Source organism: Cervus elaphus, chromosome 3, assembly GCF_910594005.1.
Source record: "Cervus elaphus chromosome 3, mCerEla1.1, whole genome shotgun sequence".
Lineage (NCBI taxonomy): Eukaryota > Metazoa > Chordata > Mammalia > Artiodactyla > Cervidae > Cervus > Cervus elaphus.
Window position 1 is genome coordinate 53,065,085 of NC_057817.1, and position 26,338 is coordinate 53,091,422.

A 26,338-nucleotide genomic window follows, 5' to 3' on the forward strand; every position below is an offset into this window, starting at 1 on the left:
AAAACTACAGGCCAATATCACTGATGAACATAGATGCAAAAATCCTTAACAAAATTCTAGCAAACAGAATCCAACAACATATTAAAAAAATCATACACCACGACCAAGTGGGCTTTATCCCAGGAATGCAAGGATTCTTTAATATCTGCGAATCAATCAATGTAATACACCACATTAACAAATTGAAAGATAAAAACAATATGATTATCTCAATAGATGCAGAGAAAGCCTTTGACAAAATTCAACACTCATTCATGATTAAAACTCTCCAGAAAGCAGGAATAGAAGGAACATACCTCAACATAATAAAAGATATATATGACAAACCCACAGCAAGTATCACCCTCAATGGTGAAAAATTGAAAGCATTTCCCCTGAAATCAGGAACGAGACAAGGATGCCCACTCTCACCACTACTATTCAACATAGTGTTGGAAGTTTTGGCCACAGCAATCAGAGCAGAAAAAGAAGTAAAAGGAATCCAGATAGGAAAAGAAGAAGTGAAACTCTCGCTGTTTGCAGATGACATGCCTCTACATAGAAAACCCTAAAGACTCTTCCAGAAAATTACTAGAGCTAATCAGTGAATATAGTAAAGTTGCAGGATATAAAATTAACACACAGAAATCCCTTGCATTCCTATATACTAACAATGAAAAAACAGAAAGAGAAATTAAGGAAACAATACCATTCACCATTGCAACAAAAAGAATAAAATACTTAGGAGCATATCTACCTAAAGAAACAAAAGACCTATACATAGAAAACTATAAAACACTGATGAAAGAAATCAAAGAGGACACAAACAGATGGAGAAATATACCATGCTCATGGATTGGAAGAATCAATATTGTCAAAATGGCTATTCTACCCAAAGCAATCTATAGATTCAATGCAATCCCTATCAAGCTACCAACGGTATTTTTCACAGAACTAGAACAAAGAATTTCACAATTTGTATGGAAATACGAAAAACCTCGAATAGCCAAAGTAATCTTGAGAAAGAAGAATGGAACTGGAGGAATCAATCTGCCTGACTTCAGGCTCTACTACAAAGCCACAGTCATCAAGACAGTATGGTACTGGCACAAAGACAGAAATATAGATCAATGGAACAGAATAGAAAGCCCAGAGATAAATCCACGAACCTATGGACACCTTGTCTTCAACAAAGGAGGCAAGGATATACAATGGAAAAAAGACAACCTCTTTAACAAGTGGTGCTGGGAAAACTGGTCAACCACTTGCAAAAGAATGAAACTAGAACACTTTCTAACACCATACACAAAAATAAACTCAAAATGGATTAAAGATCTAAATGTAAGACCAGAAACTATAAAACTCCCAGAGGAGAACACAGGCAAAACACTCTCCGACATGAATCACAGCAAGATCCTCTATGACCCACCTCCCAGAATATTGGAAATAAAAGCAAAAATAAACAAATGGAACCTAATGAAACTTAAAAGCTTTTGCACTACAAAGGAAACTATAAGTAAGGTGAAAAGACAGCCCTCAGATTGGGAGAAAATAATAGCAAATGAAGAAACAGACAAAGGATTAATCTCAAAAATATAGAAACAACTCCTGAAGCTCAATTCCAGAAAAATAAATGACCCAATCAAAAAATGGGCCAAAGAACTAAACAGACATTTCTCCAAAGAAGACATACAGATGGCTAACAAACACATGAAAAGATGCTCAACATCACTCATTATTAGAGAAATGCAAATCAAAACCACAATGAGGTACCATTACACGCCAGTCAGGATGGCTGCTATCCAAAAGTCTACAAGCAATAAATGCTGGAGAGGGTGTGGAGAAAAGGGAACCCTCTTACACTGTTGGTGGGAATGCAAACTAGTACAGCCACTATGGAGAACAGTGTGGAGATTCCTTAAAAAACTGGAAATAGAACTGCCATATGACCCAGCAACCCCACTTCTGGGCATACACACTGAGGAAACCAGATCTGAAAGAGACACGTGCACCCCAATGTTCATCGCAGCACTGTTTATAATAGCCAGGACATGGAAGCAACCTAGATGCCCATCAGCAGACGAATGGATAAGGAAGCTGTGGTACATATACACCATGGAATATTACTCAGCCGTTAAAAAGAATTCATTTGAACCAGTTCTAATGAGATGGATGAAACTGGAGCCCATTATACAGAGTGAAGTAAGCCAGAAAGATAAAGAACATTACAGCATACTAACACATATATATGGAATTTAGAAAGATGGTAACGACAACCCTTTATGCAAAACAGAAAAAGAGACACAGAAATACAGAACAGACTTTTGAACTCTGTGGGAGAAGGTGAGGGTGGGATGTTACGAAAGAACAGCATGTATATTATCTATGGTGAAACAGGTCACCAGCCCAGGCGGGATGCATGAGACAAGTGCTCGGGCCTGGTGCACTGGGAAGACCCAGAGGAATCGGGTGGAGAGGGAGGTGGGAGGGGGGATCGGGATGGGGAATACGTGTAAATCGATTGCTGATTCATGTCAATGTATGACAAAACCCACTGAAAAAATAAATAAATAAATAAATAAAATAAAATAAAATAAATTTTCTAGAGGAAAAAAAAAAAGAGTCTTCTCCAACACCACAGTTCAGGTAAACACAATTAGTTGAAAACAGGCCCCTATATACTCCCCTCTCTCCTACATCCCAGTAAAATGACTGCCAGGCACTAAAAATATGTTAAAAACCAGAGACAAAGAGAATAGGAAATAACCCCAGACAAAACATGACATGAACTTTTGTAATAGGGAAAGAAGATGGACAAAAGATATCTTAACATGTCCACTGGGAAGTCACTAAAGGTTTGTAAGCAACTAGAGTGACTTGAATTAATACTGAGCCCATTACTCTGGCTCCTCTGTGTAGAACAGATAATAGAGCAAGAAAGTAGAAGGCAAGAGAACAATTATATGTTATTGCCATAATCCCAGTAAATGGTGATGCCCTTTGAACAGTGGAAACAGAAAAAGTGGTATTGAACTTGGGATATATCTTGAAGGTAGAACCAATAGGACTTGCTAATACATTGACCACGGGGAAGGAAGAGAAAGAGGAATCAAAAATTACCACCAGATATTTTACTTGAGCAGCTAGGTAGATGATGCAACATTTACTCAAATGAAGATGCAGAAGGAAAGTTCGGGGGATGGGGGCAAGGAATTAAGAATCAAGCAGTTTGGACATTTGAAGTCTTAAATGCCTATAAGATATCCAAGTGCCCAAGATGGATGCCCAAGATAAATATTTCATGTGTAAGTTGTACTAAAGATAGAGATTTGGGAATCATCAGCACATATATACTATTTAAATTCATGGAACTAAGAGGGGAAGAGGGCCCAGATCTGAGCCCTGAAGTTTTTTGGGTTTTTTTTTTCCATTTATTTTTATTAGTTGGAGGCTAATTACTTTACAATATTGTAGTGGTTTTTGCCATACATTGACATGAATCAGCCATGGATTTACATGTGTTCCCCATCCTGATCCCCCCTCCCACCTCCCTCCCCACCCCATCCCTCTGGGTCTTCCCAGTGCACCAGCCCTGAGCACTTGTCTCATGCATCCACCCTGGACTGGCGATCTGTTTCACACTTGATAATATACATGTTTCGATGCTGTTATCTCAGATCATCCCACCCTCGCCTTCTCCCACAGAGTCCAGAAGTCTGTTCTATACATCTGTGTCTCTTTTTCTGTCTTGCATATAGGGTTATCGTTGCCATCTTTCTAAATTCCACATATATGCGTTAGTATACTGTATTGGTCTTTATCTTTCTGGCTTACTTCACTCTGTATAATGTGAGCCCTGAAGTTTTAAGAGGTGAGCCACAGGCTCCAGAATTTTGTTCTTTACATTTGTTTGTGAAATAGTTTATTCTACAGAAATTTTCAATCACCTTCTAATAGTTCTGCTTTCCATGACATCCTGGGCTTCCCTGGTGACTCAGATGGTAAAGAATCTGCCTGCAATGCAGGAGACCCAGGTTCGATCGCTGGGTCAGGAAGATCCCCTGGAGAAGGGAATAGCTACCCACTCCAGGATTCTTGCCTGGAAAATTCTATGGACAGAGAAGCCTGGCGAGCTATATAGTCCATGGGGTTGCAAAAGAGTCAGGCACGACAGCAACTAATGTGTGCACGCACACACACACACCCCCCCTAAGAAAGGCCTTCTCCGTTTGATACGACATAATTTTCCTCCTACACATCCTTCTAGTATATTCAGCACTTATATGTATATCTTTAATGCAGAGTTGGGCTAGAGATCTGAATGGATGCAGAAGGCAATAAGCTGGTGCAATCATAGAATTCACCTCATTTTATTCCCATCTCTCAGGGACCCCAGGCCTTTGCTGTCTGATGTCCAGCATCTTGAAAACTATCCTACATCTTTTTTTTTCTTTCCACGTTTAATATAAGGAGGATATGCAAATATATAGAGTAATTTCATTTTTCATTTTGGTTTTTTATATTTTTTTGGCCATGCCACACGGCATGTGGGATCTTAGTTCCCCGACCAGGGATCGTGTCCCCTTTGCACTGGAAGCTCAGAGTCTTAACTACTGGACCACCACAGAGGTGCCCAGTAATTTCATTTTTATACAAATAAAATATGCAAACATAAATACATACATATACAAATGTGCACACAACTTACAAGTTCATACAAAATGAACTGGAATGATTTATATCAAACTATTAACAGTGGTAACCCTTACAAGTAAAGAAATAAAGGTAAAATAAGGATCATTTTTATTTTATTTAAACTGCCTTTCAGGGTTTTAATTTTATAGTGATTATATATTATCTTTATAAATTATTATAAAATAAAATATCGATAAGAATATTTTAAATCATTACCCCTCACTACCCTCTTCAATTCAGTGCATTGTGTTGAAGAAGGGGTGTCTATGATTGACTAGCTCACACACAGTTCAAATGACATTGTTCCCTTTACTTTGTGATTTCCCATTAAGGCTTCCTAGACTGTGTCTGCCTCCCATGTTTTGAAAGGCTAACCATTTAATCCAAATAACATGAGAAGGAAGGCAATTTAAATCAATAATTGTATACCTTAAACTCTGCTGGAGAAAAATACCTACATCAACTGTAATTTGAAATATAGCTATGACTATTACCATCCCCACTAAAACATTCTCGCTGGTAGAAAGGTTGTTTTGTCTCCAGAGAAAATACAGAGGCTGTCAAGCAAATTTCACCACGTGGTACAACCCATCCTCACCATATCCAAAAAGCTGATTTCTTGTTTTGAATACTGTATTTAAGTTAGCTGACAGCTTTTGCATTGCAAATTGATGGGGAAGGTTCTTGTGCAAGCAAATGTCAATCTTGTTCCCAAAGCTTAGGACCCCAAATGTAAATTCCACTGTATATTCTGCTGAGGCTGCTGCTGCTGCTGCTAAGTCGCTTCAGTCGTGTCCAACTCTGTGTGACCCCATAGACTGCAGCCCACCAGGCTCCTCTGTCCCTGGGATTCTCCAGGCAAGAATACTGGAGTGGGTTGCCATTTCCTTCTCCGAATGCACTTTAAACAAAAGAGTTCAGCAAAAGAGATGGGCCTGTATGTGAAGAGATGCTTCTTAATGAAGGTCTCTAAGTGGCATATCAACTGTTCTAGCATTATGCAGGGAAAACTGTTTCTCTACTCACAACACCAGGCGCAAATGTGTAGGTGGGTGTTCCACACCAGGCAATTCTCCAGTTCTCTGCAGGCATCAACTGAGGGTCCTAAAGTGTAATTAAATTCTGATACTAACCACCCAGGGTTACCACAGAGCCCACAGATCAATGGCTCAGTCCCATAAGACTGCCCCCACTTCAGATGCCAATCTCAAGTACTGGGTTCCCAGGCTACCCACACTTCTGTCTGACTTGGGTACAAATCAGGGGTACCCACAACCCCTGCTCAGGTTCAATAATTTGCTAGAACCGCTCACAGAACTCAGAGAAATGGCACTACTTATGTTTACTTATTTATGACAAACGAGATTACAAAATAAACCAACACAGCCAGATGAAGAGGGTACCTCGGGACCAGATCCGGAAGGGTCCTGAGTGCAGGAACTTCTGTCCCCGTGGAGTTGGGACGCACCGCTTTCCCAACTCATGGGTACTTTCAGCATCCCGGAAGCTCTCTGAACCCTATAGTTTAGCGATTTTTATAGAGGCTTTATCACATAGCCACAATCAGTTATTAACTCAATCTCCAGCCCTTTCACTCTCCCCAGAGAATGAGAAGTGTACTGGAGTTCCAAGCTTCTGGTCATGGCGTGGTCTTAGGTGACCAGCCCCATCCTGAAGCCATCCTGTAGCCCACCAAGGGTCACCTCATTAGAGCAGAAGACATTCCTATCACCCAGGAATTTCCAAGTGATTTAGGAGCTCTGTGCAGGATCCGCCTATCACTCCCATCAGTCGGGGAAAGGTTTCAGGGGCTCTGTGTGAGGAACTGCAGGCAGAGCCCAAATATCGTGACCAATATCACAAATTGGTCAGCACGTAATATAAAATATATCAAACTTTTTCTTTCTATAGCAGAAAGATGACATGAAGCTCTCTGGAGGTGCCTTCAAACTTTATGCTTCATTTAAATCTGTCATGTACTTTGTACTCCTATAAACACACACACCACACACACACAGCATGCATGCTCATCTCTATTCCTGAATTTTGATCTTCAAACTACTTTAGATTTTCAGTAGATGATAAACTTCCAAAAGTGCCAGCGCTTTAGATATCAAGACTGTGGAGAAAGTAGAATTCTATACTTTGAGATTCAATTGACCAAAATGAAAAAACACCAAAAACTGTGCCCAGAACCTGGTAGAAGCCAGGGACGACATTCAAAACATTTTAGCATCAGCATGATGTGGTCACCCACCAATCACAGCAAACAGCAGAGGTAAACACCAGTAGGAATATACCACAGCATATTGGCTAAATGATCAGAGCTGATAAAAACTCATCCAACGTTTGGATTTTTTTCTTCTGTGCGCCTTCGTTCACATAGGATATATCGAGCCAGAATTAATATTTATATGACATTATTATCACAGTATATATGCTTTCTTAATTGAGTTATATAATTATATTTACACTTTGTTCATTAATCTCTTATTGATACTAGAGGACTACATCTCCCATTAGCTTGGAAATGAGAGAAATAAGATCTCCCTTTGACAGTTAGACTAAAAAACAAACTTTACTGGGAGGAGTTACCAGGCATAATGGCTGAAGAAATGTCCTCAAATTAAGTAATCCAAGGGGAACTCGAAGTCAAATTCATTATTATGTTAAAGCTGTGGAATACCTAAATTCCCAAGCAGAGAGAAAGAGAAGCAACAGAAAACATTCAGAACAATGGAAAAAGCAAATCAGACAAAGGCCTAGAGCAGGGTGCCCTGACCAGCATACTCAGAGTATACTGGGCCAAGTCAAGGCTGCCCCTAGAGGTAGGGAGGCTCCTGAGAGATTTTATTAAAGGATTTCTCCTGAGATTGACTAAATCCCTTTCATTATGACCTACTCACTGATTTGTTGAGGAATGGGGGAAATGACCTGCTCACATAGCCCTAAGCAGACAGCTCATTCTGGTTCCTATGAAGTTCTTTTTCACTCTCAACTACTAATTTGATATTGTGGTGCTTAGGTGCTTAAGTCAGCCCCAAGTGCACTTTACTTAGTACAGGTCAGCCCCCAGCGCCTGATGACCTCTCAGTACTCATGAGAGGATAGGTGGTAGTGTCTATCGCTAAAAATTGTAAGATATTAAGTCACTTAGTGAAAGCAAAAGTCGCTCAGTCACATCCAACTCTTTGCGACTCTATGGACTACAGCCTACCTGGCTCCTCTGTCCAGGGAATTCTCCAGGCCAGAATACTGGAGGGGGTAACCTTTCCCTTCTCCAGGGGATCTTCCTAGCCCAGGGATCAAACCCAGGTCTCCCACATTGCAGGTGGATTCTTTACCAGCTGAGCCACCTCGGAAGCCCAAGAATACTGGAGTGGGTCTCCAGTGGGTCTTCCCAACCCAGGAATCGAACTGGGGTCTCCTACATTTCAGGAGGATTCTTTACCAGCTGAGTTTTACACATTGATGAAAATATGGATAGTTAATTCTTCCCACATAAGGTTATTGGAAAATTCAGTGTGGCAAAGTTTGTAAATTGCTGTCATCATCTTTAAGAGTGAGTCTCTGGGCTTTCAGACCAGAAGACACATCCCCATGACCAGCACCCCACACACCCCTGGGAGGCCCACCCACATCACACCTTTATCTGTCATCTTCAAATGTCTACAAACGTACTGAGACCTATCTGCCTGGGGTCTCCTGGATGGACTCTGAGCTCACAGATGCCTTTGTATTCCCAGGGTCTCCCTCGCAATGGGTTTGCTTTGTTCTCTTGAATTGTCTTAAATTGTGGGAAAACAACACTACATCAACGAGGAGGCACATCATTAGAGTTCTGACCACACGTTTACTAATACAACAATTGTTCTCAGCACAGTGACCACTTAGAAATGGAGAGGTGTACAGTATGACAGGTAGCTATGTTAATATTCGTATTTGTCTAATTCAATTTTCATAAGAGACTCTGCTGTCTCATTACTCAGTTCAGTTCAGTCTCTCAGTCGTGTCCTACTCTTTGCGACCCCATGGACTGCAGCACGCCAGGCTTCCCTGTCCATCACCAACTCCCAGAACTTCCTCAAACTCATGTTCATCAAGTCGGAGATGCCATCCAACCATCTCATCCTCTGTCGTCCCCTTCTCCTCCTGCCTTCAATCTTTCCCAGCATCAGGATCTTTTCCAGTGAGTCAATTCTTCCCATCAGATGGCCAAAGTATTGGAGCTTCAGCTTCAGGATCAGTCCTTCCAATGAATATTCAGGACTGATTTCCTTTAGGATTGATCGGTTTTATCTCCTTGCAGTTCAAGGGATTCTCAAGAGTCTTCTCCAATACCACAGTTCAAAAGCATCAATTCTTCAGTGCTCAGCTTTCTTTATAGTCCAACACTCACATCCATACATGACTACTGGAAAAACCATACCTTTGACTAGATGGACCTCTGTTGGCAAAGTAATGTCTCTGCTTTTTAATTTGCTGTCTAGGTTTGTCATAGCTTTTCTTCCAAGGAGTAATCATCTTTTAATTTCATGGCTGTAATCACCATCCCCAATGATTTTGGAGCCCAAGAAAATAAAGTGTGTCACTGTTTCCATTGTTTCCCATCTATTTGCCCTGAAGTGATGGGATTGGATGCCATGATCTTAGTTTTTTGAATGCTCAGTTTTAAGCCAGCTTTTTCACTCCCCTCTTTCACTTTCAAGAGGCTCTTTAGTTCCCCTTCGCTTTCTGCCATAAAGGTGGTGTCATTTGCGTATCTGAGGTTATTGTTATTTCTCCCGGCAATCTTGATTCCAGCTTGTGCTTCATCCAGCCTGGCATTTTGCATGATGTCTCATAACTATTGCCCCTTTATTTCTAGACTTAAAAAAAAACAAAAAGTAGCACAACACTGTAAAGCAACTATACCCCAATAAAAATTCATAAATGAAAAGAACCAGAAAAAAAGGAAAAAAATTTAAGTAACTTACAAGAAAAGCACAGAGTCAGAGGTGAAACAGAGATCCTAGGATGCTTCCAGTGTGTTTTTGACAATATCACACCCCCACCACAACCAGACACACACACCCCTCAATTAGTTGCTATAAATCTGAAGGTACTGCTACGAATCTAAACAATATTTGACACAAAAAGTCAGTTGGCAAAAAAAAAAAAAGACAAATATTTAACATAGGAAGAGACTAGAAACTGAGTCAGTTTCTTCCGAATGTTAAGAGCCTATACTAGACCAGGGTGACTGTCAGGGGACATTCCTCCCTTGTTCTTAATTATTCCATCCACAGGAAGGGTGTTCAAGGGTATGAATCTTGGACCCACCCTGCCCCCAGGGCACCAGAGTGATGGCTCTGATTGGCAATTTGAGGAGATTTAATGAAGTGTGCATGCTCAGCTCTGTCCTGTCTCCTTGGTGAATGGGGATATTTGAAGGATTCTGTGTTTTCTGCTACTCATCCCTCAAACACGGAGGTCTCCCCAGACCCAAGGCTTCCACGACTGCAAGAGCCACTCTCTCCAGTTTGTGTATTCATTTATCAGGCTTTTTGGCCCTCACATCAAGTCATATATTCTAAACAGAACTTTACTGGTAATTGAGGTGATCCTCCACTTGATTCCTTTGTTTTATTCTTAATTTAACCAAAACTCAAACAGATCAGAAGAATGCCATTTATTGAACTGCTCAAACACCCCTACATTATAAACTCTGATATTAGCAATGTCATCTTGGACAAGTTGGTTATCTACCTGGTAATCTGGGACAAATTACATAATCTCCCTGAATCTCAGTTCCAACATATATAAGGTACACTAAATACTACTCAGATTAAACAGGGACAAGAATACACACACACACACACACACACATATATATATATCTCTCAAGGGTTCCCAAACTTTCAAACTGAATCAAACATCAGAGTCACCTAGAGGAATTGTTAAAACTCAGAGTGCTAGACTCCACTCTTAATTCTCCACTCCTAGTTTCTGACTCAGGAGATGAGTCCTACAATTTGCTGATCTTTCTGAACAGGAAACTACACTTTGGGAACCACTGAGATTACACATACATGCACACACAAGCATACACACATGTATGTGTGTATGTATGTACATATAGAGACAGACAGAGAGAGAGAGAGATCTTGTTAACACAGAACCTGTTCCGTGGGATGCCCTCAGTAAAGTAGTACTGGTGCCAGCTTTGTTTTGATACAAAAAGAAAATACTTGAAGGCGGTGACTCTCCATCAGGGGTGATTTTCCGTGCATACACACACACCTGCAAGTATATTTGGTGGGCGCCTTTGTCACAACCGGAGGGTGGAGGGACGGCTGCTATCATCCACTAATCCACTGAGTACAGGCCAGAGACTCTGCTAAACATCCTACAGCACACAGCAGCCCCCCCTCACTTTCCCCAACAAAAAATTATCCAGCTCAAAATGTCAATAGTTCCAAAACTGAGAAATCCCGCTCCAAGGCCGTGCCTAAAATCTCGTCTATAACTCATCATCAATGCTAACATGTTTTTCATACACACAAACATTCTCACCACCTGATAGGTATTTGACCCATTAGAGACCGATTAGGCCAAGAGGAATAGTCCAAAGACCTTGTGAAATTGTCCAAATGGAACTTGAAATTGTTCTGTCGGATTACATTAGATATGTCAGCAGAATAAGGACTTCAATAAAGGAGAAGAAGGAAGAGTGAAGTTCTGAGACCATAGGTATATAGGGGAAGAGGTTTCTTTAAGATTAATCTATAAATGTGTGAATAAAGACATGTATATGCAAGTCAGGTATAAAATCATTGTTTAAATGCAGACATTTAAAACAAATTATATAAAAGTTGTCTGCTCATTAAACTTTCATGCTTGGCATGTTTAGAAATGTTAAGAGCTAAGGAAAAATATTTTTCTCCCTGAAATTATCCTGAGTAAATTTTCCTTATCAGCAAATAAACAAGATGCAATTTTAGTGGTCAGCAGTTTTAGGAGTATAGAATAGTTTGTACTTTTTTTCATCTATTTGGGAAAATTAGATGGGCCTTCCAACATAATTCTTTTGAGTGATCTTTTCTTGCTCACAGAAAAATGTGATTGGAAAAAAATCCAATTTTTTTTAAGATCTGGGTTCTGACACATGGCTTTTCCCTCTTTCTCTGTCACAACCTCTCTGGGCCTCAGTTTTCTTACTATGTAGAGCACATATTTCAGAAATTACAAAGTGGCAATGCATGGGCAAAACAAGCCTCATAACTGCCGTTTTTTTACCTTACTAGCTTTTTGTAAACTTTGCCCCTTTGGGCGTATGTTTCACCGCAGCCTAGTTTCAGTATCCACCAGAAATCCAGGGAAGTCTTTGAGTCAGGCCAATTCAGGTATTAATTAGCATGAGGCCTCTTTAGCCTGGGAAAGGCAGTGACCTGTCAGACTGGACTGACACCAGCCCAGGTCTCTGACCCACAAGCTATGAAGAAATAATTTCCTGGTTGCTGAACACAAAGTAAAAAGAAGTCACTACAGGAAGAGACAGTTTAGTGAACAGTCTCAGTCTGGAGCTATTGTTTGCCGGGAACTGAAGAACTTTGACAGTAGAAATGCAGACTCAATTTCAAACTGCCTTCTTGTGTCCCCCCAGGAAAACCTTCACACTCCCCCAGATAAAAGAGCTGTAATAAATTTTAAAAGTGGCCTAAGTTTATTTCAAAAATACCACCAACTGAGATTCAGAAAAAAGGGAGAGACACATGACCTAATTTCGTGGCCCCAAACCAGACTCTAACCAGACTGAGGCCTGGCAAACACAGATGAGGACAGAGCTATTTCACATCTACCGAAGGGCCCAAATTTACATTTGTTATGCACTCTCTAAATTAAAGAGAGTGAAAAGCTGGTTTAAAACTCAACACTCAAAAAACCAAAATCATGGCATCCAGTCCCAGCACTTTTTGGCAAATAGAAGGGGGGAAAGTGGAAACAGAGGCAGATTTTATTTTCTTGGGCTCCAAAATCACTGGAGATGATGGATGCAGCATGAAAATTATGCTTGTTTCTTGAAAGGAGAGCTATGACAAACCTGGACAGTATATTAAAAAGCAGAGACATCACTTTGCTGACAAAGGTCCATATAGTCAAAGCAATGGTTTTTCCAGTAGTCATGTACAGATGTGAGAGTTGGACCATAAAGAAGACTGAGCACTGAAGATCTGATGCTTTCAAACTGTGGTGCTGGAGAAGACTCTGAGAATCCCTTGGACTGCAAGATCAAACCGGTAAAACCTAAAGGGAATCAACCCTGAATATTCATTGGAAGGACTGATGCTGAAGCTGAAGCTCCAATACTTTGGCCACCTGATGTGAAGAGCCCACTCACTGGAAAAGATCTTGATGCTGGGAAACATTGATGGCAGGAAGAAAAGGGGCAACGGAGGATGAGATGGTTAGATGGCATTACCAACTCAATAGACAGGAGTTTGAGTAAACTTGGGGAGATAGTGAAGGACAGGGAAGCCTGGAGTGCTGCAGTCCATGGGGTAGCAAAGAGTCAGACAAGACTGAGCAACTGAAAAACAACCCTAAATTAAGTATAAGGTATAATCAGTGTCAGAGTTATATTGAAAGTGTTAATTTATCAAAAGTAAATATTTGTAATGGAGCCAAATTTTCTGAGTCTTATTTTGCTATTTCTTCATCTCTGAACATAGAAAGAGCTTTAAAAAACTGGCCTGGGGCTTATCCCAACCTCTGGGGAAGTCTGTTCGGGGTTAGATATTTAGGCAAAGCAAAGGAAACGCGAAAAGCCCAAAGTGCTGAACCAGCACGTCTGCTGGCTCCAGCCTCCAAAAGCAGCATCCCCTGAGAGAAAGTGGAGGAAACCTGAGACCAAGGGGTGAGGGTGGGGTGGGGCGCTGCTTGGTAAGTGCTTATGTGGGAGGCCGGCTTTGGCAGGAGGAGGTAACATGCACAGAGGGACAGGATGGAACAGGAACGGAACTGCAGGCGTCTGGGCCCTGCTCATCCTACGTTCCTCAGCATCTGTTGCTGCTGCTGTTGAGTCACTAAGTCGTGTTTGACTCTTTTGTGACCCCAGAGACTGTAGCCTGCTGGATCTCTGTCCATGGGATTTCCCAAGCAAGAATACTGGAGTAGGTTGCCATTTCCTGACTGCCCCCGGACGAAGGATGCCTGCCCTGCACCTGGTCCTCCAGAGAGAGACCAGGGCAGGATAGGAAGCCTGTGCTTGTGTGAAGAGCTGAAGGTAAGTGAGGACTAACCATCCCTGGAGGGTGGCTTCACATCCAAGCCCCAGGGCCAGTGAATAAGCATGCAAAGGAGAGCATTCCAATGTTGCTTCTTCCTGGGAAGGAGGGGCAAAGGGTGAAATTCTGACCTGGCAAGCTGTTTCATGGGTGGGAGAAAAGGTAAAACCAAGAAGAAATGTGAAATGTAAAATATACAAAGAATGTAAGTAGAAGAAATAAATGGCAGAATGGAAACATCCAGGGCACAAATCAGAGATTGGAAAGAGTAGATTATGGTAACCTTCCAAAGAGAAGAAAGAAACAACAAAGAAATAGATAATATAAAATAGAGGCTAACAAGGGTGGAGGCTAGCAGAAGTGGTAATATCCAGACAACAGGAATCCTAGACACAGAAAAATATAAAAATAAAGATTTATTTATTTTTTATTATTTTTGTGTATATTTGAAAATTCACAAATAAAAATTTTAAGGCAATTTAAAATATCTGAAAAAATAATGATGGTATATTTCATGACATTAAAAAAAAAGAAAGACCTCAGATTGAAGTGTCATAGGGTTATGTTATTTCTCCAATGAGGAGAAATTAGAAAAACCTTAGTCTCTCTGAAACTTAAGACTGCCAAAAACGAAGAGAAAAATCTTAAATCTTAGAGAAAGAAAGAGCAATCAACATAAAATGGAACCCCAAAAATGAATAACATTAGATACAAGACAATGGAGCTATATTTTCAATATATATTATAACTTAGTCCCTTCTCAGAGTTTTTCCAATATACAAGGATGGTTTAATATTAGAATATCAGTGAGTATAATTTACAGCTTTAATGAGTTAAAAGAGAAATACCACATGACCATGGAGCTTAAAAGTGCAAAAAATGTATTTTTTAAAATTCAACATTGATCCACAACTTTATAAAACTCAACATCGATCCGCATTCCTAACCTAAAGGAGATCACAAACCGAGAGGTTCTATTTTCCTAAATGGGCTGTTACTGGAGGGCAAGATGTCCCTAGAGCTCCAGCACTAACGGATATCGCTGCTCCAGAGGAGAGAGGGCGTGGGCATCTCTGAGGAGAGTGGGGAGCTCTACATGTGCAAGGGACAGCATGAGGGGCTGGGGCAAGGGGGACTCATAAGTGCAAACATAAAGATTAACGTGGGCAGAGGCCTACTCTAAAATATTCCCTAGGGTAAATGCTGTCACTTCACCCCAACTTAGCCTTCAGAAGCCAGTTCCAACATCATTAAATCTTTTTTTTTAATTGAAGTATACCTGATGGACAATATTATATGTTATACAATATAATCACTCACAATTTTTAAAGGTTATATTCCATTTATAGTAATTATAAGATATTCCCTGTGTTACACAATATATTCCAATAGCTTATCTTATATGGAACAGTTTGTACCTCTTAATCCCATCTTTTTTTTTTTTTTTTTTTCCATACTGTTCATGTGGAAAAGACCTTGATGCTGGGAAAGATTGAAGGCAGGAGGAGAAGGGGACGACAGAGGATGAGATGGTTGGATGGCATCACCAAATCGAGGGACATGAGTTTGAGCAAGCTTCACAAGTTGGTGATGGACAGGGAGGCCTGGTGTGCTGCAGTCCATGCGGTCGCAAAGAGTCGGACACGCCTGAGAGACTGAACTGAACTGAACTGAACCCCCTACCCCTGTATTGTCATTAGATCTGGATGGATCTGCCTTCCCTCATATTCATTACCTGCAGTGATGGGTCAGAGGCTCTAGGTAGGGGTCAAGAGAGTCTTAACTGAGCAGCCAGGACCTCTAAGGGGCCACCCCTGGCAACTGGGGGCCTTGATTGAGCATGCACGTCATTTGAAGTGCTCAAACTTTAGTCTCTGAAGACACTGAAAAGACCTTCAAGTGTCAGGTTTGCTTTTGTCTTTTATGCTTTCATTACTTTTTTTCCTATAACTTAAACCCAAGTGCATAATATAGAACCGTGAGAAAGAAGATGGACTCATTGTGCTTGAGATGGTACTCTGGGCTCCAACTTTGTGAAGAGGTGACTCTTCTCCCCCAGACAGCAGCTAAAGTAGCATAGGTTTGGAAGCTATAGAGCATGCAGTGTAAAATAAAAACTCGAAGGGAAAAATGCTGTCCCAAGGAGCTTATGTGTACGTGCTAAGTCACTTCAGTCATATACAACTCTCTGCAACTCATAGACTGCAGCCCACCAGGCTCCTCTGTCCATTGGATTCTCCAAGCAAGAACACTGGAATGGGTTGCCATACCCTCCTCCAGGTGATCTTCTCAACCCAGGGACTGAACCTACGTTTCCTGTGGTTCCTGAATTGCAGGCAGATTCTTTACCATTGAGCCACCAGGGAAGCCCCAAGGAGCTTATAATCTGTGTTTGTGAATTCATGCACCAAAAAAAAAAGTAGCATGGAAGAGGGTGCTTAAATCTTAGAAGTCTACGATCTGCTAAACTATTTCCTTTGTTCATTTTCTTTTCATAATTGTGAGGCTTTTAAGACTGGAAAAGATAAAGAAAACTGAGCATTTATCATCTATGTTATTAAATACCATGTTTATTTTATAAGAGGAAAATTTCCATTATTGGACCAGTGTATATGAAGAGAAAGAGAGAGAGAAGGCCCTGAGGACCTCTCTGCAGAGACATCTAGAATTCGGCACTACTTACCACTGGAGTGCTCCAAGTTTTTAATTAAGTTGCATTGTATTTTATAGGACATTATTTGCAGATGAAAATTTCTAACTCTGCAAAAGCTGAGTAGGGAATTTAACAGCAATGTAACAGGATGAGCTGTTATCTCATATATTTGAAATTTTAAAGAAAAAAAAGCTCTAGAACAAAGAAAATAACCAAAGATTTCATTCAGGGACACCTGTGGTAGCATTTGGACACTGTAATAAAGAACAAGTGGGTTTTCACCTGATAGACCAGATGGGAAAGAAAATGTTCAGAGAAGAGGAGACCCCTCCATACACAGCACGAAAAGGTAGAACATACGCAGGGCCCAGCGTGTGGTGCCGGGCAGGAGGGGCACAGAATGCTCTCACAACACTGAGCTGTGAGCCTGGGGGAACAGAAGGAGGGCCATGTCATCAGGAGCCTCGTATGCCCCTTTATCATTCAAGAACTTTCCTGCCACAAGTGAAAAAGGACCCAATTCCAACCAGCTTAAGCAAAAACAACAACAACAAAAAAAAAGATCCAGGTGTAGGCTTCAGGCACAGCTGGATTCAAGGTTCAAACAACGTCCGTAGGTTCTTCCCAGCCTTCTGCTGGGTTGGCTTGATTCTCAGACTCCACGTGGAAATTTCCAGAATCAGCTCCAGAATCCATCCAGGGCCCAGACTAGAGTAGATTAAAGGAAGCACTCACCACCTCAGGCACAAAATTTAAGGGGTTACCCCAAAACTCAGTAATCAAGATAAATAACATTCTAATGCAATATTTTTATATTGAACAGGCAAAGAAATCTGTGATGAACAAAAATATCAAAACTTTAAGATAAGATCTGTATGACTGATTTTTTCCTTTTGCCTCAGGCTCCACCATTATGATAAAGACAGAATCATAATGGTGCTACTGATACTAGAAGAATGAAAGGATGATGGGGTTGGGGAGGGCACAATGTGATGACCACCACATCATAGTTAGAAGTTTTGTCTTTATCTGTAGGCAGTGGACGATCATGGAAGACTCCAAGCAAGGGACATAAGACAATGGATGGAAAGACATGTCGGGAGGGATGGAGGAGGAAATTCAAGGACAGAAGTTAGGATCCTTTTATCCCAAAAAAAATACATGATAAAGCACAGACATAAAGCAGTACCAGTTGGGGATGGGGAGGGGCGGTGGGAGGGAATATGGGGACATGGGGGCTGGAACTGAGCTCTGGTTAGGAATATCAGTAGAACTTGGAGAGATGGGACATGTTAAACAGTCAGGGATGGTTCTCAGGTTTCTGGCTCTAGGGGCTGGCTGAACGGTAACACAATAAACAAGATTAAGATTTCAGGACATAGGTAAGTGGGTGACCAGCCAAAGAGAGGCCAGGGTGAGGAAAAGATGAAGTTCTAGATGAGTGACACTGAGGTGGCAACATCCAGCAGACAACAGGGTCTGATTCTCACAAGAGGGGTCTGGGCTAAAGAAGTGGTTTTGGAAGCCACGGTGTGCAGAGGGAGGAGAGAAGGAGACTGAAGACGGAATTGATACCATTAGGAGTTCTCTCCAGTGAAATTCAAAAAATTAATCCTGGCCCTAATATATTTTCCTTATTGATCTTATGACAATTCCTAAAAAAAAAAATTAACTCTTTTTTTCTGCCTTGGATTAAGTCACCAATAGCCTTTTGATGTACTGCTAATGCTGTCTATATGGCTTTATACAAGCTAAGAGCTGGAAGAACCACCTAGAAAACAGCCATAAGAACATAATTTCCAAAAAGTAGACAGGAAAAGGAAAGGGAAGACAGGTGCTACCTGCTGGGTTTGTGACCACCTTAAAAAACCTTGGTCTATACTTGATTTCTCAGGTTGGGCCTGAAAGAATTACAGAGTTATAAAGGTTCCCTGATACACCTTTTGAACCATCTGATTAAATTGGAGAGTTTAAGAGAAACAGAAGATGCAAAGAAAAAGAAGGCTCAAGGTGGGGTCTGGGATCTGGGCCTAATGTAGTTTTCTGTATCCTTTTCTCTCTCCCTTTACGTTAGAAGTGGAAAAAAAAAAAAATCACTGCATCTATTGAGATAATCATATGGTTTTTATCTTTCAATTTGTTAATGTGGTGTATTACATTGATTGATTCGCAGATATTAAAGAATCCTTGCATTCCTGGGATAAAGCCCACTTGGTCATGGTGTATGGTTTTTTTAATATGTTGTTCGATTCTGTTTGCTAGAATTTTGTTAAGGATTTTTGCATCTATGTTCATCAGTGATATTGGCCTGTAGTTTTCTTTTTTTGTGGCATCTTTGTCTGGGTTTGGAATTAGGGTGATGGTGGCCTCATAGAATGAGTTTGGAAGCTTACCTTCATCTGCAATTTTCTGGAAGAGTTTGAGTAAGATAGGTGTTAGCTCTTCTCTAAATATTTGGTAGAATTCAGCTGTGAAGCCATCTGGTCCTGGGCTTTTGTTTGCTGGAAGATTTTTGATTACAGTTTCGATTTCCTTGCTTGTGATGGGTCTGTTAAGATCTTCTATTTCTTCCTGGTTCAGTTTTGGAAGGTTATACTTTTCTAAGAATTTGTCCATTTCATCCAAGTTGTCCATTTTATTGGCATAGAGCTGCTGGTAGTAGTCTCTTATGATCCTTTGTATTTCAGTGTTGTCTGTTGTGATCTCTCCATTTTCATTTCTAATTTTGTTAATTTGGTTCTTCTCTCTTTGTTTCTTAATGAGTCTTGCTAATGGTTTGTCAATTTTGTTTATTTTTTCAAAAAACCAGCTTTTAGCTTTGTTGATTTTTGCTATGGTCTCTTTAGTTTCTTTTGCATTTATTTCTGCCCTAATTTTTAAGATTTCTTTCCTTCTGCTAACCCTGGGGTTCTTCATTTCTTCCTTCTCTAATTGCTTTAGGTGTAGAGTTAGGTTATTTATTTGGCTTTTTTCTTGTTTCTTGATGTAAGCCTGTAATGCTATGAACCTTCCCCTTAGCACTGCTTTTACAGTGTCCCATAGGTTTTGGGTTGTTGTGTTTTCATTTTCATTCATTTCTATGCATATTTTGATTTCTTTTTTTTATTTCTTCTATGATTTGCTGGTTATTCAGAAGCGTGTTATTTAGCCTCCATATGTTTGAATTTTTAACAATTTTTTTCCTGTAATTGAGATCTAATCTTACTGCACTGTGGTCAGAAAAGATGACTGGAATGATTTCAATTTTTTTGAATTTTCCAAGACCAGATTTATGGCCCAGCATGTGATCTATTCTGGAGAAGGTTCGGTGTGCACTTGAGAAAAAGGTGAAGTTGATTGTATTGGGGTGAAATGTCCTATAGATATCAATTAGGTCTAGCTGGTCCATTGTGTCATTTAAAGTTTGTGTTTCCTTGTTAATTTTCTGTTTAGTTGATTTATCCATAGTTGTGAGTGGGGTATTAAAGTCTCCCACTATTATTGTGTTACTATTAATTTCCTCTTTCATACTCGTTAGCGTTTGCCGTACATATTGCCGTGCTCCTATGTTGGGTGCATATATATTTATAATTGTTATATCTTCTTCTTTGATTGATCCTTTGATCATTATGTAGTGTCCTTATTTGTCTCTTTTCACATCCTTTATTTGAAAGTCTATTTTATCTGATATGAGTATTGCGACTCCTGCTTTCTTTTGGTCTCCGTTTGTGTGAAATATTTTTTTCCAGCCCTTCACTTTTAGTCTGTATGTGTCTCTTGTTTTGAGGTGGGTCTCTTGTAGACAGCATATATAGGGGTCTTGTTTTTATATCCATTCAGCCAATCTTTGTCTTTTGGTTGGGGCATTCAACCCATTTACATTTAAGGTAATTATTGATAGGTGTGGTCCCGTTGCCATTTACTTTGACAAAATTCAACACTCATTTATGATTAAAACTCTCCAGAAAGCAGGAATAGAAGGAACATACCTCAACATAATAAAAGCTATATATGACAAACCCACAGCAAGCATTACCCTCAATGGTGAAAAATTGAAAGCATTTCCCCTGAAATCAGGAACAAGACAAGGGTGTCCACTCTCACCACTACTATTCAACATAGTGTTGGAAGTTTTGGCCACAGCAATCAGAGCAGAAAAAGAAGTAAAAGGAATCCAGATAGGAAAAGAAGAAGTGAAACTCTCGCTGTCTGCAGGTGACATGATCCTCTACATAGAAAACCCTAAAGACTCTTCCAGAAAATTACTAGAGCTAATCAGTGAATATAGTAAAGTTGCAGGATATAAAATTAACACACAGAAATCCCTTGCATTCCTATATACTAACAATGAAAAAACAGAAAGAGAAATTAAGGAAACAATACCATTCACCATTGCAACAAAAAGAATAAAATACTTAGGAGCATATCTACCTAAAGAAACAAAAGACCTATACATAGAAAACTATAAAACACTGATGAAAGAAATCAAAGACGACACAAACAGATGGAGAAACATACTGTGTTCATGGATTGGAAGAATCAATATTGTCAAAATGGCTATTCTACCCAAAGCAATCTATAGATTCAATGCAATCCCTATCAAGCTACCAACGGTATTTTTCACAGAACTAGAACAAAGAATTTCACAATTTGTATGGAAATACAAAAAACCTCGAATAGCCAAAGTAATCTTGAGAAAGAAGAATGGAACTGGAGGAATCAACCTGCCTGACTTCAGGCTCTACTACAAAGCCACAGTCATCAAGACAGTATGGTACTGGCACAAAGACAGAAATATTGATCAGTGGAACAGAATAGAAAGCCCAGAGATAAATCCACGAACCTATGGACACCTTATCTTTGACAAAGGAGGCAAGGATATACAATGGAAAAAAGACAACCTCTTTAACAAGTGGTGCTGGGAAAACTGGTCAACCACTTGTAAAAGAATGAAACTAGAACACTTTCTAACACCATACACAAAAATAAACTCAAAATGGATTAAAGATCTAAATGTAAGACCAGAAACTATAAAACTCCCAGAGGAGAACATAGGCAAAACACTCTCCGACATGAATCACAGCAAGATCCTCTATGACCCACCTCCCAGAATATTGGAAATAAAAGCAAAAATAAACAAATGGAACCTAATGAAACTTAAAAGCTTTTGCACTACAAAGGAAACTATAAGTAAGGTGAAAAGACAGCCCTCAGATTGGGAGAAAATAATAGCAAATGAAGAAACAGACAAAGGATTAATCTCAAAAATATACAAGCAACTCCTGCAGCTCAATTCCAGAAAAATAAATGACCCAATCAAAAAATGGGCCAAAGAACTAAACAGACATTTCTCCAAAGAAGACATACAGATGGCTAACAAACACATGAAAAGATGCTCAACATCACTCATTATCAGAGAAATGCAAATCAAAACCACAATGAGGTACCATTACACGCCAGTCAGGATGGCTGCTATCCAAAAGTCTACAAGCAATAAATGCTGGAGAGGGTGTGGAGAAAAGGGAACCCTCTTACACTGTTGGTGGGAATGCAAACTAGTACAGCCACTATGGAGAACAGTGTGGAGATTCCTTAAAAAACTGGAAATAGAACTGCCATATGACCCAGCAATCCCACGTCTGGGCATACACACTGAGGAAACCAGATCTGAAAGAGACACGTGCACCCCAATGTTCATCGCAGCACTGTTTATAATAGCCAGGACATGGAAGCAACCTAGATGCCCATCAGCAGACGAATGGATAAGGAAGCTGTGGTACATATACACCATGGAATATTACTCAGCCGTTAAAAAGAATTCATTTGAACCAGTTCTAATGAGATGGATGAAACTGGAGCCCCTTATACAGAGTGAAGTAAGCCAGAAAGATAAAGAACATTACAGCATACTAACACATATATATGGAATTTAGAAAAATGGTAATGATAACCCTATATGCAAAACAGAAAAAGAGACACAGAAATACAGAACAGACTTTTGAACTCTGTGGGAGAAGGTGAGGGTGGGATGTTTCGAAAGAACAGCGTGTATATTATCTATGGTGAAACAGATCACCAGCCCAGGTGGGATGCATGAGACAAGTGCTCAGGCCTGGTGCACTGGGAAGACCCAGAGGGATCGGGTGGAGAGGGAGATGGGAGGGGGGATCGGGATGGGGAATACGTGTAACTCTATGGCTGATTCATATCAATGTATGACAAAACCCACTGAAATGTTGTGAAGTAATTAGCCTCCAACTAATAAAAAAAAAAAAAAATCAAAGAACATATATTACCACACATTTAAAAAAAAAGAAAAATCAGTTATCTCGGGAGGTCCCTTACTGGTGCCAACTGTAGGAGAAATGTTAGAAGTAAGATGGCATTACTTGACTCTTACCAAAGGGGCAGAGAGACAGGAGAGGCACTCATCTGTCTTTGAACAACGGGCCTCAGTCAGGTATCTGAAATATTTGAGTATTCCATCAGGAAATACCCAATTCAGTAATAGTCTGCAGTGAAACTTTTTTAAAAGCCCAGTAAGATCTACAAGGAGAGAGATTACTTTCATTTGCAGCTAAGGCTGGAGTCATTATTTTTTGTAGTGTGAGGTTTGGCGGAATTTAAAAATCTTTTGTTATTCTGCAACTTTAGCCTGTTTTTAATTAAGACACCCATGTCGGTTGAAAAATGTGGCATATTTGCATAGAAATAACTGTAGCAAACCAAAACCTTCATTTTAAGCCATTTTAATCACTTTCCCAGACACGCTGGTAATTACTTCTGGTTGACACCACTGAAGTGCTTTTCAGCAGCACTGAATATATTCATATCAATTGAAGTTTTCCCTCATGCCCAAAGATGAGTGAGGTGCCACGGATAGAGCTGGGAGTGGGCAAATCACATTTTTCATCAGTGCCTAATAATTAGCAGAAATTCATTATTCTGTGTTTGTTTGAGCCTGAACAATATCAGCCTGTAATTACTGGTAGCTTAGGGCAAGGTAAATATTTGATGTGATGCTGGTAAATCAGTTTTTAGTGATACAAAGACTTGATCCTGTATTTCTTTAGCCTTTAATAAGATTGTGAGCATTAACCATAAAGGTGAGGCTAAACCTCCCCCATCTGTTGTACCTTGATGCTGCAGACAAATAGCAAGAAAGAGACTGCCCGTGGAACACCAAGCTAATGAACCCCTGGGGGACTGGGGCTGTCTACTTGGGTTAAAAACAGGAAATTGCTTTTAGCAAATTCAGTGCAGGAAAAATAGCTTCAGTAGCCTAATCACTAATGTCCTAAAGCCTGTTACAGGGCTAAGCTTTGGCCTAGTTTTGATTTAAATCTTTAATTTTTTTCTTTTTTGAGTCTGAACACCTGACACTGGAGGCAAATTTAAGCTTTCTTGGTTGGTTTACTAGATTTTTTTTTTTAAGTCTTAAAATTAAACAATATTCTTTAGGTAATAAACACAGCAGGTAAGTTCCAGAAGATCCAGAAGAATCTTCTCCAGTGGTAAATATACAGGAGGTAATAAAAGTGCACAGAACTTTGTAACAATCTAAACATGAATACCAATGAGTAGGTCATGTACCGCACTACAGCCCGGCAAGGCAGACAAACCCAGTGATGTTATCTCCATTTTAGAATGAGGAACTTGAGTCTCAGGGAGGTGACGGCCCTGACAGCGGACCACAGCTTTAGTCCGCGGTGGAGTCTGGCTGAGCACAGATCATCTCTCCCCTGGTTTAGAACTCTTTGGCAATTTCATCAGTTATCTGTGCATCTGCGCCATGCCCAAGCCAGCAGGGATGGGTTCAGAACTAGAGATGGGGCCCCTGTCGAGGCTCGGGAGCCCTGGCAGCAAGTTACACAACATGAGGGAGACTCTAGGTATGTCAACAGTTCCCCAAAGCGCCATGTAAATACTCACCTAACTGGATCAAGGACAAACCAGAAAAAGAACTAGTTTAGAAAGCAGACTCGGTAGACATCCACTGAAGCCTCTTGAGCACAGAGATTAGACTTCTCTCTTCTTTATAGCCCACAGCCCAGCACAGTATCCCCAGTCAGAGGCTCGGTAGCTATACACCATATTCATGTGCCCAGCTGGGAGGAATGGGGAAGACAGGAGCAGAGGAATAAGACAGGGTGTACCAATCCAGTCTCCAACTGACATCAGATTCTTCCCATACGAAGTTCTATCAAACCTTTCCTGTGCTCATAAATCACCAAGGGTTCCATGTTACCTGCCACGGGGCTGGCATTCAAAACTCTAGTTAATAACTCCTCTCTTCCCTGTGGATACAGCCAAAATGGATGACTGCTCTTTTCAAACATGCCCAGTGAGTCTCACTGTGGTAGAACTGGCCCCCTTTGACATCCTATCCACCTGTTCAGACTCATCTCAAAGACTGTCTCCTGTTTAAGACCTTTCTGGTTCCTCCAGTTGAATAAGATTCCATTCTCCCCCTGAACGCCCATGGATGAACTTTTCCACTTACCCTCTTACTCTGCCTTAAATAGGTTGAACAGATGAAACTGCCAATGTTCATATGTTTCAATCTAGTATTATCATTTTCCCCATGTTAGAGAACTTCCAGAAGACTGAAACTATGTGTATTCCTCTTGGTCAGTGTCCTCCAAATGACTGGACTGAAAACGATGAACAATAATTTTCAGTCAACATAAAAAATGTATGGGTTGGTCCCTAAACTCTTTGGTTTTCTTTTACGTTATATTCATTAGGTAAGTTTATCAGGACTCAACATCACCCCCCACTCTCACGGCCTCTCTCTCTCAACACTGAACCCATTTTAGGAATTCCACCTCCCTAATAGTCCCCGTGCTGAAGACAACTGACTAATATATCTAATTACATCCTGTAGAAACAAAGATGACCATATTCCATTTGTTCTTCTATCCGGCTAACATACGCTGAGGACTGTCATTTTGCCAAACACTTGGAGCCGCCGGACAGACAGAGAAAGCACTGTCTGTTCCAATCCCAGCCCGATGGAGAAGATAAAGAAGAAAGCCAGAGACTGCCATGGACTGCAGCAGGCGCCATGAAAGGGGTACACAGGGTCCTACTGGGGACCCAAAGGATGGGTTCCTGATTCATTCTATGGAGGGGGAAGGAGAGGGGGATTCAAAGAAGGCTTTCCCCAAAACCTAACTGGGCCTCGAGAGAAAAGATTACTGGGTGGGAAAAAAGTAGAACTTTTTTCCAGAGGGAGAGAATAATGTTCAAAGGCAGAGACCTGTGTCAAAACACCCATTTTGATGGAATAATGGGTTTGCTGGGCATGAGAGAAGGGGGTACGGCAAGAGAAGAGACTGGAGAGGTGGGCAAAGGGTAGAAGATGGTGGACCTCGTGTGCCAAGTCAAGGAGCTTCAACTTCATCCTGAAAATGACTGGAAGCTGTCAGAGAGAGGAGAGTGTGTGTGTGTGTGTGTTTATAAATTATAAACATATGTGGAGAGGGATAAGTAGAGATTCTAAAACACACAGCAGCTGAAGATTGTGCATTACGGTTGACAGTATGGAACACTGATTTGCAAATTAATATTTGTACACAGGGTAATAACCCAGTATAGCATTTGTTCTGGAAAGGACAGTTTAGAGATCATCTATCCAATAATCACATTTTACACATGGAGAGATGGAAGGTCTTGCCTCTGGTCATGGGCCTTGTGAGCATCCAGGTCAATAATTATTGCCAATAATAATCTTTTCTTTTTATCGTTAGCATATGTGTCAAAA